This window comes from Chinchilla lanigera, unplaced genomic scaffold (assembly GCF_000276665.1).
Source record: "Chinchilla lanigera isolate Chin_1 unplaced genomic scaffold, ChiLan1.0 scaffold00008, whole genome shotgun sequence".
Taxonomy (NCBI): Eukaryota; Metazoa; Chordata; class Mammalia; order Rodentia; family Chinchillidae; genus Chinchilla; species Chinchilla lanigera.
The window spans coordinates 5,535,445-5,554,358 of NW_004955409.1; the positions used below are offsets into that span (position 1 = coordinate 5,535,445).

The 18,914-nt window shown below is 44.0% G+C and overlaps 1 long non-coding RNA gene across 1 annotated transcript in view; it reads left to right on the forward strand.

The window, feature by feature from the left end:
* Positions 1 to 5,828: 5,828 nt before the first annotated feature.
* The window catches only part of LOC106147751, a 21,373-nt gene continuing 8,287 nt past the window's right edge, over positions 5,829 to 18,914 (forward strand). Inside the window, exons 1-3 of the long non-coding RNA XR_001232684.1 lie at positions 5,829 to 6,140; positions 8,548 to 12,734; positions 16,226 to 16,333. This is a non-coding gene — a long non-coding RNA (uncharacterized LOC106147751). The remainder of the gene's footprint in view (positions 6,141 to 8,547; positions 12,735 to 16,225; positions 16,334 to 18,914) is intronic.

Sequence of the window (18,914 nt, forward strand, 5' to 3'; positions counted from 1 at the left end):
GTCCTGGCCTGCATGTTCAAACAGCTCGGCACTGACCGGTGCCTATAAGTAGTCAGTGGGCTTAGAGCGCGTGGAGGGAGGAAAGCTTGAAGGGAATCTGGAGACTGTAGTTCAGCTTCTTCTTCTTCTTCTTCTTCTTCTTCTTCTTCTTCTTCTTCTTCTTCTTCTTCTTCTTCTTCTTCTTCTTCTTCTTCTTCCTTCTTCTTCTCCTTCTCCTTCTCCTCCTTCTCCTCCTCCTCCTCCTTCTCCTCCTCCTCCTTCTCCTTCTCCTTCTCCTCCTTCTCCTCCTCCTTCTCCTCCTTCTCCTCCTCCTTCTCCTCCTCCTCCTCCGCTTCCTGCTCTTTCATCCCCTCTCCCTTCACCTCCTGCTGCCTCTCCCTCTCCTTTTCCTCTTCCTCTTCTTTTCCTCCTCTAAACACTGTGGTTTCCTATTCTTCATATCACTCTCCAAGAACTTTAAGCCTCTTTCACTTTACCTCAGGGCAATTTAACTGATTGGCCTGGGGAAACTGGGAGTGACTAAGTAAAATCTTAGAAATCTTAGAAGCCGGTGTCTCATATTTGAGAAACCATATAGGATACAGTTGATACCATTGTCCCCATGGGACCAGTTTTCAAGGCAGCACCTGCAGGAGACAGTCACTCCTCTTTCCTCAGCTTGGGTTCTCACCCACAAAATGGCGGCAGGGCCAGAATGGGAGTTGGGTTGAACTGGCAATCATAGAAATGGCTTCTAAGCCTCCTCACAGCTTGGAGGTGGCTTCTTGGAATGCTGTGTGAACCAGTTTTCTGGGATTGCTTCGTGCTTTAGTGGGAAAATGCTATCAGGGCTTTGTAAGGACAGTTTTCAGAGCATCCTGTGAAAGTCATCGTCCTACGTGATGTGTATGTGAATTGTCTTATGATTAGCCCCATTTAATAGATAAGGCCTACTAGGGAGTCTTGCTTAATTTGTATGTCACACTCATGGGACAGGTAAGGAGCAACACAGTTTCCAACTTCTGCACCAAATAATCGCTAAATTTCTTCTTGTTCCTTCAAATACTCTGATGATTTATAAGGAGGTGACCAAAAATTAGGGTGTATGTTTAAATAAAATATAATTTACTACAGTAAAAGACATATTGGCATTAATCCCACTCAAAGTCCCTTCACTTGGAACACACTTATACCATCATTCTTGCCATTTTCTGAAGCAGCCCCGAAAGTCCTCTTTCATGAGTGTTGTTCCATCCTGTGATCAAAAGTACAATGAATGCCACTGCTGAGGGTCATTCAATGGAAAGATAGGCTCGTAAGAACATGACACTGTGTTCTCATCCACCTTATTCAGTGGATCTAGTACCATGCACCTTCTGGCTCTACCTCAAAGTCAAAATGACCATGACATGGAAGAGTTTTGAATTGATTCCAGATATGGAGGCAGCCCCAACAGCACAACTGAAGACATTCAGGAAAGAGAACTTCCAGAAATGTTACTGGGGGAATGGGTTGTTACCAAGCACTTGTGTGTGACGAGAAAAGAACTGTCAAGTGTATACCCAGTAGTAAGTAGCAAACAGCTGCATTTATTGAAGATCATGTAAAGCTGTGCTCAGGGCAAGTCTGTGCCAACAAAACATAGGGCACAGACAGAGAAAGGTGCCAGGGTGACAGAAAAGTGAAAGCATTATGCACAGGTCTTAGTACCTGGAAATAGCAATTGTAAGAGCCTGTGGGTAAATGAGGCTTTCAGAATTTACAGGCCATGCACCTCAGTCCAGTGCCTCCCCTGAATCTCTAGGTGTGACTGACAGGCATGATTGACAGGGTGTTGAGTAAGCTTAGGGGCTCTCAGCACACATGCTTTTCCCAGAATTCACTCTGATCATAATCAATATAGTGCATATTTATGAGATGTTCTGAGGTGGGAGTAGGGTGAAGGTGATGAAGGTCAAGCTAGGAGATCCAACATGCACGTGCCTTGCCTAGAGTGTCAGAGATCTCCTGGGATTTTATTATTTTATTTTCGACCTCTGTTAGGACAATGGAGGCAGGAATGACCATTGGGTGCTGTTTAGGATTAAATGGAGGGAAGAGAGTGACTCCTTCTGATGGAGCCCACCATGAAGCAGTGCTGAGGACTCTAATTAATCAGTTGGCTTTTTATGTTTACTTGTGAATCTGTCCAAAGCCCAGGCTGCTCGTCTGCAAGTGGGTGACGGACTCATAGTAAGTGGACCTCTGTGAGTCATTAATCCCTACTAAAAGCTGTAATGACTGATGAAGCTGGAAAACCTCAAAGGATAAAACAAGATCACAGCCAAGGACACCTGGATCTGATCTCAACTAGATAAAGACTGTGTGGATTAACTTAATCCTTATTAAGGATTAATTTAATACCTTACTTGGAGAAGTCCTTGAGTGGTTCCACCCTTCTCAAGTACTCCCTTCCCTTCTTCTAATAACCAAATAAATATGGGCCACCCGGAGAAGGTCTTGGTCTTATCTCTGAGAGAATCTCCAATTCTGTGAGAGTGCTTTGATCCTCCTGGAGCCCTGAAATCATTCCATTTGCCTCTTTTTACTTAGCCTTCACCATACACTTGTCAGGGTGATTGTGCATCTGGTCAACCCGCAATAACTAAGGGATATTATTAACCTGATACCTTTGGCTTTGTGATTTCTAACTATACTAGAACTGCCTCAGATACTGGTACAATGATGGGATCACCATGTTTGAAGCAAGGGGGCGTTTTTGAGGGGGATTTCTGGGAATGAGTCTTTTACTGTCATTTTTTTAAAAACCTGAACATTCACCATATTTGTCAATCACACAGCACACAGATGACCCCAGCTGTGACCTGCCTTCGGCTGCTGCCCTACAGGTATCCCTCTTTGCCAGCCGTGGTCATCAGCACCTTCTCACTTCTGTGTGAACTCCTCAAAGCCATCACGGGCTGTCTGGCAGCTTTCATGTGGATGGCGCAGGAGAGAAGCCAAAGCTTTTCTTGCTGTACCTGCAGCTTATACAGGGGCTTGTCTGCAGAGGAGGCATCTACCTTCTTGCACTTCCTGCCAGCTGAGAGGTCACACATGAGCTGTGCGTTCGTAGCACTGGGAGGATGCTGAGAAGCAGCAGTTCATTTCTCCCCATCTGTATCCTTTGTGAGCCATCTGGGTCTCTAATGACGACTGCAATCCAACCAAAATTCTCCCATCTCCAGTATTCTACATATTAATAACAACTTCAGAAGTACACATAACGCACACTTCACATAATACTTCTCTACAGCGGGCGTATTGTTCTCTCCCCTCGCAAAGGATAAAGTACATATTATTATTTTTATCACCCAAGAAGAAACTCGGTCTTTGAGAGTGCAAATCTTACATACAGCAGGAAACAGGTACAACTGGAACTGGGATCTGAATTGTTTGACTAGAGGCCCATACAACAGACAAGAGTAGGAAGTGGGTGAAAAATCTGAAGAAGAAATTGAGCAAGGGGATGGGAAGCCAGTTTTCTGTAGGTCACCCCATCCTGTGCTCTGAATAGGATCCAAGCTGAGGTTCACAGGCAGGGTGTGGAACAAAAGTTATAATTACTGAGTGAGTGGCTGTTGAAAGGAGCCACAGACATTCTGTTTTCCTCCTCTTTTTAGAATCCTGTGTGACAATGGCTTGTGATCCATGTTCTGCGGAGCCCTCGAGTATGTGACAGTTCCTCGGGTTAACACGGAAACAGTGCAGCATCTTCAAGGTGCCACATTCATCTGTTTTAGATATTGGGCATCTGCATGAGCTTTCATTTGAAGTAAAAAAAAAAACCCACTCTGTTACTTAGGAAATTTCTTTGAAGATCATCATCATGTAGAACTGTTTAAACTTTTGATCATTGAGCTCTTTGGGACATCTGGATAGTTTTCAGCCAAAGAATTTGCCATTAAGAGAGGTAAACATTGACCTAGACTGACATAAAGTCTGGAGCTTTGACAATGATCATGCAGAGGACATGGGATTAGAAGTTCTGGGGACCTGGTCACCCAGGGTCAGAGGAGGTGGCCCACCAAGGCTGTGATGACAGAACTGTGAGCCAATCAGGAGTACTTCAGGAGCTGTGTGCAAACAGGAACTGAGGCATGGAGGCAGGGATCAAACTCCAGTTTTGTCCTACACTTACTCCAGAATTCTACTGATAACAAGTGGTCCAGAGTGACCTGTCCTCTTGGGACCCGTGATGCACAACTACCAGCCACGCTACACAGAATCAGAACTTGTCATCCAAGCATTTGACTTCTACCTATCACCTCCACAAAGGGGCAGAAATCCACATTCAATCCTGTCATTTCAGCTGGACTTGATCAGTCTCATAAATTCTACTTGTAAGCCTGACTCATTAAAGGTCAAATTCTGGGACTGGGTAATGAGTTAGGAATAGGAATGGATATAAGTTAAAATTGGATATAAAAGTGACTTGATAGAGTTATAAGCTATTGTCATCATCATCACTACTTTGAACCTGTTACAGAAACACAACCGGCATTTTTTTTTTGTCTTTTTGAGACAGGGTCTCACTTTGCAGTTCAGGCTGGACTTGAGCTCACGCTGTCACCCAGGCTGGTCTGGAACTTGAAACAGTCCTCCAGTCTCAGCTTCCCAAGTGCTGGGATTACAGGTGTGTGCCACCATGCCCAGCAATATAAAAGTCCAACTTTTTTTTTAATACTGGGAATTGAACTCATGACCTCATGCTTGCCAGGTAGGCACTTATGCTGCTGAGCTATATCCCTGGCCCAGCATCTATCTTTTCACTGTAAAGAAAAACAGAGATTTGTTGGGAATCATTTTGGGGCTTCTGCGATCAAGACACTGCGGAAGTATAAACGTAAGTCCGGCAGAGGCGTTAAACCCTCTCCTTTCTCCGACCCTCGTCTCCTAGAAACCAGAGCGAAAGTACAATATTACCTCTGAGAGGAGGAAAAGACCTTGGGAAGTGTAATCCCGGATATCCTCGGTCCAGGGTTGGATATTTAGGTGGAGCACTGGGCTGCCCCTGAGGTTTGCATGTGAAGTCCCGAGTACTGCAACCCCTCGGCCTAGGTCATCCCCCGCTGGTAATTACACCTCCCCACAGCAGTGCCGCCCCAAGAACTTGAGCTCGCTGTCAGATTAGGCAATTGTGGCAAGCTGGTAACCTGATAGCAGCGCATTATGTAGTTGTGTGGGAACTCTGGTCTCTGGAACAGATTGAGGTTCCCAAGCTCCGGGCTTGTGCTGTTTGGGCGTGTCTTTCATGAAACACTCTTTATGTAAAAAACAGGCTAAAAAAAATAAATAACCAGGGCCGTTTGGGGGATATTTTTCAATAGTGACATGAAACTGACCTATTTTCTGAAAGGGTTCTTGCCAAAAAGGAGAAAAGTTGGGTAATAACAAAAAATAACTCCCTTTTCTGCCTGATGTTTGTCCTCAAGCTTGTTTGAATATTTTCCTTTTGGGTAACGTTTTTAAAAATGTGTAAATTAAAAAAATATATATGTAAATTAAAAAGCAATAAGATGATTCTCTATCAACAATGTAGAGGAACTTTAAACTCTGGCTCCTTAAAGAAATCATCGAACCTCATAGGAAATCACAATGTAATGTTTCAGATTTAATCAATGAAAATGGACAGGGGAAAGTAATAGACATTTACATTCCAATTTTTATGCTTTTTATGCACAGTCATTCGCCTTTTGTAAATGTAGCTTTGAGAAAACACGAGGAAGAGGATACCAGGTAGAGGTGAGTCATCAGTACAGCATCTGAGGGACGGGTAGTGTCATTCCCGTCCTTCCCAGCTGCCCGCCTGCTTTGTCAGAGTGAGGACTTTGATGTTTCATGGGCATTTGGGTATGGGCAGATATCCCTACAGGCCACTCCTACAGCCACGTTAGGGGACCATGGAGAACACAGACTGACCCACGAGTGAGTGGAGAACAGAAGGATGGGGAGGTGAAGGGAGAGGAGCTCACCGGAAGAGCAAGGTTGGAAAGAGAAGAACTCGGAAAAGTGTGTGATTCTACTGTGTCTCTCCTGGACACAGGAAGGAGAATTTTAGCTATGATTTGGGACTGGGACATCCCATCTAAGAAGAGAGAATTTCAGACAACGTACCTAAGGTATGTGTGAACCAGGGGGTTTGGTCACACGGATGTGCCACTGCCAGACCCCTTGCATAATGGACTAGAATCTTCATGCTACTTCCTCTTGCAACTCCTGTGTCCAGTGTAACTGGCTATGTAGGGCATGTGGGCCAGCGACAACCTGAGGGCTGGCTGGTTTCCCATCCAGCTCTCTGGACAGTAAGTGGTAGCATGTGATAGACAGCATGTGACCCTGGGCCTCTCTTTCTCAGAAGAGCTAGAGGGAAAACCTAGAGCTACCACACTGCAAGAGTTCCTGGAGGTGAGATTTTAGTCTGGGAAGCTGCCACTTCCCAGTTTTTGCAAATAGCTTTCCCCTATGAAAAAGATCCAAAGGAAGAAGAGTGATTGCTTATGTGTATGCAGTTTTACTAAAGGAAATTTACAAAAACACTTCATACTATAAGATATTAAGTCTGTTCTTGATGCATTGTGTTAAGATTTAATGATTTTTTTTTTTTTGCAATTTTTCATTTAGATTCAGTATCTCAATATTTGTTATCACCCCCAGGGGTGTGCTGCCTTGAAACACTTTCTCTTGTGATACTCACACTGCAGCTGGAAGGGGAAGCCCCAGGAAGCAGCAGGAGCTCCCAGCAGCAGGACCAGCATGGTCACCGATCAAAGCTGGCTCACCCATTGGCAGGCTGGTGAGCTGCTAAACAAATGCCGTGGGGGAAGCTCACATTGTTACTCGCTTTATACACATTATTTAGTAGACTCAGAGCCTGCACTTACAGTGAGTGTTAATATCTCTGGGTAGGAACCTAAATAGTAGCTCAAATGGTGAAGTAGCCTACTGAAGTCAGGCTGCGAAACCAAGAAATCTCATGTCTGGGTGGCCCTGAGCTGATGTCTCATCGTTTTCCCATCAGACCCTTTGAGGAAAGGTGCTCAGGCATTGAGAGGATGCTTTCTGCAGCAGATTTATCTTTCCCAGATTTTCCTACCTGAAAACCTCACCACAAAGAACCGAGGGCTCCACCCTGTCAACTGCAATTATTGGGACTTTCCATCCAGCTGGGTCTTGTACAAAAGAAATCCTGGCCCAGGATGTGATGACCAAGCGAGGCAGCAGCTGTGGGGTGGGACTTGCTCATAGCCTCGTGTGAGGTAGTTGGTGAGCAAACAAGCTCAGGCAGAGAGGGTGCATCTTGCAAAAAGCCTTGGGGATATTTACCAAAGGAAAAAGTTGTCAACAAGGGCAGAGTTGCCTTGGCAGTGGTAGTCCTGGATGCATGGATGTAAGGAATTCAGCCACGGGGGCACCTCACTTTCCAGGTCCTCAGGAGGAAGGAGCTTCTCTAGACAGCCAGGAAACCCACTGAGCCGCAGAGGTTGAAAGGAAGTGCTGGTGACTTGATTGTGGCTAGCTTACAAGGTTTGGGAGCTCAAAGCAGGTTTTTAACCTCTCTCCAAAATGGGGACGTCCTGTGCAGCATCTCTGTTTTACAACTGAGCAGATCTATAAGCAAAAAGATGAAGTGGGTTGTGCCGGGTAATGCACTGCAGGCTGAAGTCAGGCACAGTTTGGGACCTGGACATCTTGGCTTCCAGGTGGAGGTTTTGCCCTTGCGTGCGTAAGCTTTGCAACACCTGAGGAATCTCCAGTCACCTCGTCTGTGTCACTCCCTTGTCACATGTGTACTGAATTCTGAGGGAGTGCACTAGACTTTGTTAAGCACTAGAAAGGTCCAAGGAGAATACGGTGCCATCTGAGCTGTTGAGAGTGGTATTTGGTATAGAAGTTCCCCATTGCGGAACTGGGAAATACTACATCTAAACTCTCCATTGTAAGATTGGGAAAACAGGACTTTTTTCCTTTTTTTTTTGTTTTTTTGTTTTTTGTTTTTTTGTTTTTTTGTTTTTTCTCCGGCACCGGGAACGGAACTCACGACCTTGCACTTGCCAGGCAGGCGCTTTTGCCGCTGAGCTAAATCCCCAGCCCCGAAAACAGGACTTTTTGTACACGCACATTAAGTGCAGAATGAACACACAAGATGAAGCCAACTTTTGCCCAGAAAAGTCCAAGAATATGTGATAGGGAAGGGGAAGAATGAGTAGATGTGTTTGAATGAGTAGAAAGGCAATAAGTAGACTGCAGGTAACGTAAAGTCAGTACATTGTCTTAAAAACAAGAAAGAGCAGAGGTGTTTGGGAACTAGCAAATAATCACTTTGGATTGCTGGGTCAAGGGGAAGAGTTACTGAGTGTCAAATCATGGAAGATTTTTGTGGACTGATACAAGGGAATCAGAGTTAATGGGGGCACTGGAATTCTAGGACCGGATTTTCGACACATTTTGGCTTTAGGAAATAGTTATGATTCTCATTAAGCATGGGAAATTAAAGACAAGAATTTCCTATGGTTTTTTTTTTTGCAGGGAGTGGTTTCCAGTACTGGGAATTGAACTCACAACCTCATGCTTGCCAGGCAGGAGCTGTACCACTGAGCTAAATCCCCAGCCAAAGACTAGACTTTCTATCTACTCTCTAGAGAAACCTACTGCAAACGACAGGGAAGGAATTTGAAAAGGTGTAAACTCCCAAGCCCAGAGACAGCTGCCGAGAGGATGTTGAGGTGGAAAGCCAACTGTGGCAGTGGCTGACTGGGCAGGTGGCGAATAGCACTAACACCTAGAAGCCCCCAAAAAATGAGGAAGAAGAAGGCAAAAGGAAATGAGAAGTGTTGCTCTAAAGAATCTGGAAAGACTAGGAATGGATGGTTCTAGGTGCTTATCAAGATGAGGGAGAAGGTGGAGCCCAAATACAAGGTCTGTCTGGGAAATCTGGACCAGGAAGTTACACAGTGTCCCCTCGGCACCTCTCCCCCTGTCCTGGAAGAAGGCAGGAAGTTCACACTCTGGGGACACTGACCTGACAGAGGGAGTGGAGTGAGGGGCTGGATGGAAGCAGAAAGATTAAGGGAAAGTCCTTACATAGAAGAACAAAGCTGCCAAAGCTCACCTCAGCTCCAGGCATGGAGACCCAGGCTCATTCTCCTCATGGAGGGAGGCAAGGTTTTTTTTGGACTAAGTGACCAGACCTCAAGAACACCTACATGGACCTGACATTAAGTCCCCCAAGGACATGCTTGGACCCCAGCTCATCTTTCTGCAGGGAGCTCACCAGTTAGCTTCACCCACATACACAGGGCCTCCAGTCAGCTTTCTAACACCTCAACACTAACACAAGCAGCCAAAGATCTCCAGATGTAAAAAGAAATTTGCTAATGTGAAAGACAGAGTTCAAAAACAAAAGCAATTACAAATCCACAGAGGGAAAACACGGAAGGAATGTGAGAGAGGAGAACATCAAAACCCTTCTGTTCATCATGAGTCACAGTATCCCTGAAACAACAGGGTGCTGTGATAAGGGAATATGTGTGAGTAAGATGAGTCTCTTGAAAATTAAAAATGTGAAAGTACAATATTTTTAGAAATCAATAAGATTAGACAGAAATGTGAAGAATATCATCTAGTAAATGGTACCAAAAAAGCAATGATTTAAAATAAGAAAGTAAAATACACAATGTCACTGTGAAACATCAGAATACTAAGGATAAAGAGAAAATCCTTCTTGAAAGTTCCAAAGAGAACAACAGTTTTTACATAGTGAGTCACAAAGGCAGTGGAGAAATGACTTCAGGATCCCAGGAAAGTGATTCCTAGACCTTGGCTCCTGGCCACACTTCCAGTCAGCATGGAATTAGAATCAGGTTGTGTGAAATGCCCCAGTGTGGGAAACATGGTTATGCTCGGCCCTAAGAGTTCCTCACTGTCCTTCCCCTTCACTTGTGCTCAGATCAGATGGCTGTGAAAGGAAGTGATGTGGCCACTTCCCAGACAATGTCCTCCTGAGAGGGACGTGAGCCCCGTGCTTTCTGCAGAGGCCTCATTTGGAGATGCTGGAACCACAGGACTCAGGCAGTTTGGGCTGAGGGAGAGCTCAGTGGTTGAGTGAGTTTTCAGCATGCCTGAGGCTGTGGGTTCACTTCCCACCACTGCAAAATAATGAACAAATGTCGGAGGAGGTTGGATCACTGGTCTGATGCTTGGGCAACAGCTGTCTTGGACAGTCCTGAATTTTTGGCCAATTTATGAGCCAGACAGAGACTTGGAATAAGATGTGATCAAAAATACAGTGAATGCCAGGCATGGTGGTGCATACATGTAATCCCAGTACTCGGGTGGCTGAGGCAGGAAGATCGCCATGACTTCCAGGCTACTCTGGACTGCACAATAAGACCCTGTCTGAAAAACAAAACAAAATAAAACAACAAAAAAATAGTGACTGTTGAAATTTTTTAAAAATGTATTATAATAAGAGATGCATTGCCATTAGTTCCCTTGAGATACTCCCTTTTCCCTTGAACATACTTAATCCCATCATTCTTGCCATTTTCTGAAGCAGCTCTGGAGTCCTCCTTCCTGGGTGTCTTTAGTTGCACTGTCATGGCTGCCTTCATGTCCTGAACCAATTCAGAATTACCTTTCATGGTCGTTTTGACTTTGGGGAAGAGGCAGAGTCACACAGTTCCAGGCCCAGGGAATCAGGACACATGGTGATGTTTTTATGAGTCTGCCTTTCATTGGATGGTACTCAACAGCAGCATTCACATTTTTGATCACACCTCATAAAGATACTCACAGAAGAAGACTTCTAGAAGTGTCTCAGCCAGTGGCAAGAAACATGAGATCAGTGTGTTCAAAGTGACAGGAGAGACCTTCAGGGAGATTAATGGTGATATGTCATCTACTGTAATAAAGTTTTGTTATGTAAACACATGACACACACCACATTTTGATCAGCTCTTATATTAAACCATTGAGAACTGGGGTGTATTTGTTACTATAGCACAGTTCAGCCTAGCCTAGTACACAACCTAACAAAAGTATTTCTAACTATATTACACCATTTCTCAAGAAATGTATGATGGGGATCCTGTGACCTAGCAATTCTACTTCTAGACTCTTTGTGGCAGCTCTGTCTCCAACATCCGAATACTTTCCATTCATGCCACACATCACAGCAAAAAATAAGCAAAGGAATAAACTACTCAGCAACGACACGGCTGACTCTCCCAAGTTTGAGAGCAAGTGGGACGCAGGAGTGCACCTGCATGACTCTATCACTTGAAGCTCAAGAGGCGGCAGAGCGGGTTGGTGGTGACAGAAGTCAGAACCGGGATCAGAACAGACAGGGAGGGAGGCATAGATTGGCAGAGGCACAAAGGAGCCCTACAGATGGCTGGAATTATCTGACACTTTCTTCCGGACGGTGGTTATGTGAATGTATACGTGTCCAAAAATTTACGAGCTGGACGCTTACATTTAGTGATTTTTAAGTCTGCTGCCCCTCAATTAAAAAAAAATAAGTTTGGAGAGAAGCTACTGGAGACTAGGTTTTAGCAAAATGTAGGTATGAACCCAAAGCAGAAAGTGTGAGGTCTAGGCAATCAGAAATCCCCGCTGCCCGAGAACAGGGATGCGAGAAGTTCCTAACTAGACACAGGGCCTCTAAGTCATTTAGCTGCACAGCTGGTCATTAAACTGCCCAGACTGGGCTCATGCAGGCCTGCACCACCATGCCTGGGCCTTACTCCTTCCTTATACTTGTTATAAAAAATTCAAATGTAGCCAGGCATGGTGTGATTAGGCCTGTAATTATGCCTGTGATGCCAGCTATTCAGGAGGCTGAGGTAGGAGGGTTTAAAGTTAGAGCCCAGGCTAGGCAGTTTAGTAACACCTTACTTTAAAATAAAACAAGAAAGGTTGAGGGTGTAGCTTACTGGTAAAATGCCCCTGGGTATGATCCTTAGTACATACATACACACATACACACATACATACACACATACATACATAGGCAGAGGATATAGCTCACTCAGCACCTCTTGAGTTCAGTCCTGAGTACCAAAATAAAAGGTTGTTTGGTCAACATTGAAGACAGAAAGAAAATCAAGAGCAGGGTCTTGGAAGGCTCAGTGGAGGTTTTTTCCTGGTAGCTCTGTGTAGGGAACAGCGTGTGTCTGGTGCTAGAACAAAGATTAGGATGTCAAGCTCTGGTGAAATAAAGGCTTTAGGTTTCTGGCCAACGGAAGGGCCCTCTAGTGGTCTCAGAGTAACAGGCAAACCCTAAAAAGCATCCTTAAATCACCTCATTCCTGGGGGAAAACCGTGGTACACCAAGCAGTAATTTGAGTACTATGTTACCACGGGAAGAATGTGTTCAAAGGTCAGATGTAGGATTGGATTCTCCTAGGAGTCCTAAACTGAGCTATTTATTTTTTTATTGCAGTGCTGGGGATGGAGTCTTCTATATGCTAGGCTACCCCTGAGCTATACTCCAGCCCTTATCTATATTTGCAAAAAGGAATAATAATATCTACTCTATCCAGCAAGCTCGAGGATAAAAACATAGTACATGTAAAAATGACCAGCCTTACGATGAGAATATGCATAAAGTCTGAAGATTTTGGAAGTTACCTAAATTCATAATTTAAATTTCATCTCTAGTGTTGATACCAACTCGTATGCAGCAGGAAGTCTGATACATGTCGCACTTGGAGGTAAGTGGGAGCACACGGGTGAGGGGGGTGTTAGCCGCCCTTGGTTCCTCTGTCCTCCTGCAGCAGGGCTGCCTGTGTAGACATGGACACTGGCTTTCAAGCTCCAATTTGGTTTCCTCAGGAACTGAACCTAGTCTTAGATCCCATCTACAGTGCTGGCCTTGCTTCTACCCACTGAGTGATGGGAAATGCCTTGCAGGATAAGAAAAGTCCAGAAGTCTCACCCGGTTCCAACAAATGCGAAAATAAAATCCCGATTGCACATGTTCAAGAGAAATGATGGGCCACTTTAACATACTTGCAATTGTCATTTTCACTGTTTGCATTTTGGGGTCAATTTGTTTGTTGTGAATGTCATAGCTAAATATTTAGTGAGAATCCTTTCTTATTTTATTATTATTTTTTACAGTACTGGGGATCAAACCCAGAGCCTTCTCACTGAGCTCCATCCCCAGCTCTTTTTTATCTTTTATTCTGAGACAAGGTCTTGTTAAATTGTCTAGGCTGGGTTCAGAATTGTGGTCTTCCTGCTCTAATCTTCTAAGTGCTGGGATTATAAGCGTGCACGACCATACCCTACTTGATGAGCACACTTGTTTAGGCTAAATTGTGGCCCCAGGAGAACCGTAGTCCTTTCAGTTCTATAATTAATAAGATTATTTACAGGAATAGTATCACTTTAATCCATAGGTATTGAGATTGCTAAACAATCTTAAATGTTGTAGTGATTAACAATGTTGTTCTGTGTGTATGAACTGGATTCATCACTCATCAATGCTTTACAAAATATCGATACTTTAGACTGAATGGACTAACACACAATGGGATTTTAGAATTTTAGAAGTAGAAGCAAGCTGGGTGTCATGGCACACACCTATAATCCCAGCATTTAGGAGGGGTGAGACAGGAGGACCACTGTGAATTCAAGGCCAACCTGGGCTATAAAGTGAGTTCAGAGCCAGTCAGAACTATGTACTGAGACCCTGTCTCAGAAAATTTTTTTTAAAAAAGGAAAACAAATAGCAAGTGAATAATTTCATATTTCCCAATATCTTACTGTATTCTCTTGAATAGGCAAATTTCTTTTTTTTTTTTTTTTCTCATACCAGGAATCAAACTCACGAATTTGCACTTGCCAGGCAGGTGCTTGTGCTGCTGAGCTATATCCCTGGCCCCTTAAATGGGCAAATATTTAACAACTCTTTTGCAAAATATCTTCTGGATTGATGAATGTTGTGAAGCAGTTTTAAAATGTTTTGCCTACCTATTACAAATATGAAGAATTTATAACCAGAAGCTCATTGATGCTTGAATTTGTATTAATGTGGTAGAACTAAGCACAAACCAAATTCAAGATCTATTTTCTAGTGCTTTAGTAGTAACATAGACAGTTTGACCTCAAACACTCAATTCTTCTTCAAAATTCTCTTTAAAAAATATGACAAATTCCATAAAGTGCCAGTGGACCAAAGTCCATAAGGACAGAATCATCTGATCTCATAATAAAGATGACAATAGATTTCATAGGCACTTATCAGAAACTTGGCTTGTGCTAAACATTTTGCAAATCTGACTTATTTACTCTATAAAAACAGAACTCAAGCAGGTTTTCAATACGATGGCCTAGACCTGACATCAGTCTCAGACGTGCCATGCCAGTACGTAGAAGCTCTCGCAGGTTGCCTCAAAATTTGGGCAAGATAAAAGGAAAGGAACAGTTAACGCTTAAAATTTTCTTTCTTCTGGGCCAATTTTGCATGCTCTCTCTGGTAATCAGAATGACTGATTTGAAGACAACAATACACAGTATAAGAACCATTGTTGCATTCCTACCATCTTATACGGTGAAGCTCTGAATCATTTCCAATTTTTTTTATTACTTGTTATTGTCTTTGATTGTTTGATCAGTCTTACATTCTTACATCTGGTGGACTGAGTAACTTCACTGAAGATAACAGTATGTAATGTAGCAACCATTGGTAATTCCTATCATTTTGTTTGGAGGTTGTGTATTGTTTTTGTTGTTTCTGCATTGGTTTTGTCTTCATTGTTGTTGTTTTGTTAGTTTTTTTTTCCTCCTCAACATTAAAAAAAAGGACAGACACCAAGAGGAGCTCGCTTTCATGGGTTTCCTCAGCATAGCTCACCCTGTGGAGGAGGCGGTTCTTCCTCCCCCAGACCCAGGTGTGACTCTTGCCAGCAGTGCAGGCTCTGTAGGGGTGACTTCCCTAAATCGGCTTTCAGCTTAATTAGTGAGTCTGGCCGAGGTGGCTCCCCATCGCCATGACAACAGCTAGCTTTGTGATCAACCGCCGTGGTTGACCTCAGATAGCCCAGCTGCGGTAAGATACGAGATACCATCTCCGCTGAGGCCTGCACAACTCCAGAGGAAAATTCCTTCCCAGAACTGGCTACAAAGCAGGTGACTGGTTAACTGTAACCTAAATGTGGCCACTCTTGTCCTTTCTGCATGAATGCTTCGTCCCCTCTTTTAAGAGCCTGGCCAGGCTTGGCGTTTGTCTAGCACATCCGCTGCAGTCCTCCCACCATGTTCCTCAGTGAGTAAACACCAAGGTTCTGGTGCCTTGTGGCTTTGTCCCCCAAGAACAAATGGTCACCCTGGACCCCCGCTGCACCCCACTCTTGTCTCTAGCTCTTTATCCCCTCCGTGGGCCGTAACTCTGCCAGGAGACATTTTTTCTGATAGAGATGACAGTTAGTGGTGGTTTGTGCTGTGGTACACGAAAGTATGTGGATGTGCTATGAATGATATCAGTCTTGCTAATACAGTTTAAACCTCCCTGGATTCAATTCTGGGAGCAGGAAATGCCTTCTAATGAACAATAGAAGGGAGCTTGGGCAGGAGGTTAAAAAATCTTAAATTGCGTTTGTCACTCTCTGTCTCAGACCTTGAGTGGAAAACTATTCCATATTAGAATGGTGAACCATCTCTTCAGTTCACAACTTTTTCTTTGTTACTTTTCTCTTTATGGAAAGAACACTTCTAGGGTATAAATTAAGAGAGAGAGAGAGAGCTTCTAGATATAATTATTTAATTTTACAAGGTCCATCTACCTCAAGTACACTGGTACTGAATCAAATTCAATGGCTGGGTTGGGGAAATGTGATTCTGCTCTTGTCCAATTTGGTTTTTGACCGAATGGTGGGCACAATTAAGCTCAAGGACCAAGGTACCACTGTTTTTAGGAATTTCTTGTTAGCTGAGACTTAGAAAATTGCTGGAATAGCTGTTTTTGTTTGTTTGTTGGTTGGTTTGTTTTGTCTTTTTCAGACAGGATCTAGCTCTGCAGTTCAGGCTGTCCTTGAGCTCACTTTGTAGCCCAAGCTGGCCTTGAACTCACAATGATCCTCCTGCTTCAGCCTCCCCAGTGCTGGGATTACAGGTGTGCACCACCATGCTTGGCTAGCTGCTTTAACTGTAAGAGTTTATCCCCCGACAGCTTCAAATTGACCCAGTGTACTTTCTTCAGGTTCCGATTCTCATTGTTGGAAGATAAACGTTTAGCCATTCGTCAGTCTTTGCAAGAGACATGTACCATTCACATTGTCATGATGTTCACATCACCGAACAAGAAAAGGTAAACCCAATCACAGGGGTCACCAGTGTGTGCTTGTGTAGGTGCATGGGCGTCTTGACTGCAGACTTTCGAGTCTGTGGGTTCTTCTGTTCTCAACTCCACCTGACAGCCATATATGTAGACCTCAATATGCCAACATTAGGAGACAGGGAGATTGCTTCCATTCTGTCTTGTAACAGTAATACCACCTCTGCCACTCAGCGTGTGTTACTTTGAATGTGCTTGTACAGCTAAGACTTATTTAAGCAGAAGACAGTGAGCAAAGGCGGACAACATTACATAGTTAGTCCAGTCTGAGGAATTATGTGAGCTGCATAGAGGCGAAATGTTTACTCAGTATTCCTGTTCTAACAGTTTCAGTACATTAGTGAAAAAGAAAAAGACTCCTATGTGTTATTTGGGATGTCTGGGGAATCGACAGGCTGATCATTTCTTTGCCACACTACTGTCTGTGCAATAGGACACTTCAGGTTTGGGACTAAAAAAAGGGTTCACTTCTCACACACTTGAGATCACGAATTTTTGCAAGTCAAAAGTGTTGGGCATGCCAAAAACATCATGCTGTACACTACCAAATAAAAGAACACTGTGATTCTTACAAGGAAAGGTTTGACAAGACAGGAAATAGGCAGGGTCAGAGAAGTTTACTTAATACCGGAGACTTACTTAACAGTCTGGAAGCCAAAATACAATGACAGAGTTAAAAATAAATAAATAAATAGCTTTTACACAAAACAAAACCCCAGATACATGGTTTCTACTGGAACAGACTATTACATTTTTAGCAAATACAGGAAGCGGGTAACTCCAGAGAACCCTCACGAACTTTCTAGAGGTCTTCATTTTTGTTTGTTGTATGGCTTTCACTGAGATAATGGGGATTAAATTGGTTTTAATTCGTGGGGAGAAAGCTGAAGCCACAAGAATTGATCTTAAAACATTGCAGAAGACTTCATAAAAACACAATGTCTGAATAAGTCACATTCTCCTGAAAAGAGGGAGGGAGGAGGAAGAAAAGTGAAGCGGGAAGAGAGGAAAAATCTAGCTGTTCCTTACAATTTTCCATTTTTGTTTAAACACAGCAGGAGGGCGAAGCTGCTGGCTTCTTTTCCCCTTACAAATGCCAGGAGGGCTTATGCAAACCTGCAGCCGCCCAGATTTCACTTAAAGTTATAATGGTCGTCCTTATCTAATGACTTCTGCCTGCGCTCACGGGAACATTGCTTCATCTCTTCTGCCCCTGGGGACCCACTGGGAGTTGTCAATGATCTATTTGCAGATGAACTTCTTTTTCTTTTTTACACAGCAAACATCAAGTGACATCTAGTGGATGCCCAGATATTACTTCCTGAGGCCTCTGGCTAGCAATGTTTCCAGCACCAGAGTGACTTAATATTATTCGTAATATTTATCTATCACTAGAGGCAAACACAAAAACACACCTGATAAAAGACTATCTGATAAAAATAGAAAGTTGGAAAAAGAGGCGACATTGGTCCATTGGGGTCATTATTGGCTATGTGCATGGGTTGTGGGCAGGTGGCTCTTCAGGTCACAAGTTCCTCTGTTTGTCTGTAAACTTCAGGACCGTTATGAATTGGAGAAGTCTGTGTATAGTCCCCTCTTGTCCCCAGTCCTCCCACGCTAATCCTCTCACCCTGGGAAATGCAACAGAACAATGACGCCACTGTGTGGGTCCACTTCCCATTAGCTTTGGCATTTGTGTCTGGTGCCATCTCAGGCTGTTGGAGAACACAGCTGCCCAGCAATCGTTGCAAACTTCACGGGGATTGGGATAGCTCCCCTCCCGTGGTGGCTCCTGCTTTTCTGCGTGGAAGCTTTGTTTGCATCAGTGTCTGCACACTGCCCCTGTGAAGGAGACAGGAAGGGAAATTCTGGGCTGAGAAACTGAAAATGGTGTTTAAATTTAGCATTTTCTTCCCTTTCAAGGAAAGGAAACTTGGACTATGTTACTGAAACCCAAATGCCAGCTGTCTGGCTGTCCCCAACTCTCCCACTCTTCTAGCATCACTCTTCATTTTAACAGACACACACACACACACACACACACACACATGCATAGGCGCACACACACGGTTCTCATCCAACTTCTTGGGAAAAAATCCTAGCATGCCTTTCTCCCCTCTTCTGCGCCCAATCATTTCAAAGATGCTCAGGAGGTCGGAGCAGGCTTTCCTGGTTCTGGGTCAAGTGTGATTCTGCTGTCTTTGTCACCCACTTTGGGCTAAAGGCAGACTTTTTCCTTTGAAATGCTCCCCCTGCCCCAAGTACCCCCATATCAGTAATATGTGAGTCCTGTAGCCAACTCAGCTGAAGTGTCAGTGGCAGCGTGATCCATGGCTCAGCACAGCTTACGGTATCATCCGTGGAGAGACACAGCCTCTGGGATTTGTTTCCGAGTAAGGAATTTGCAGGGGCTGCCGGTGGGAGAACGAGGGTCCTGAGAAACAAAACCGCTGTGTGCTGTCACTGCTGAGGCTGAGGTATGCATACATGGGGCTCATCTGTCTCTTGTTCTCTTCTATATGCTTGGAATTCTCATAATATGAATTTAAAAGAA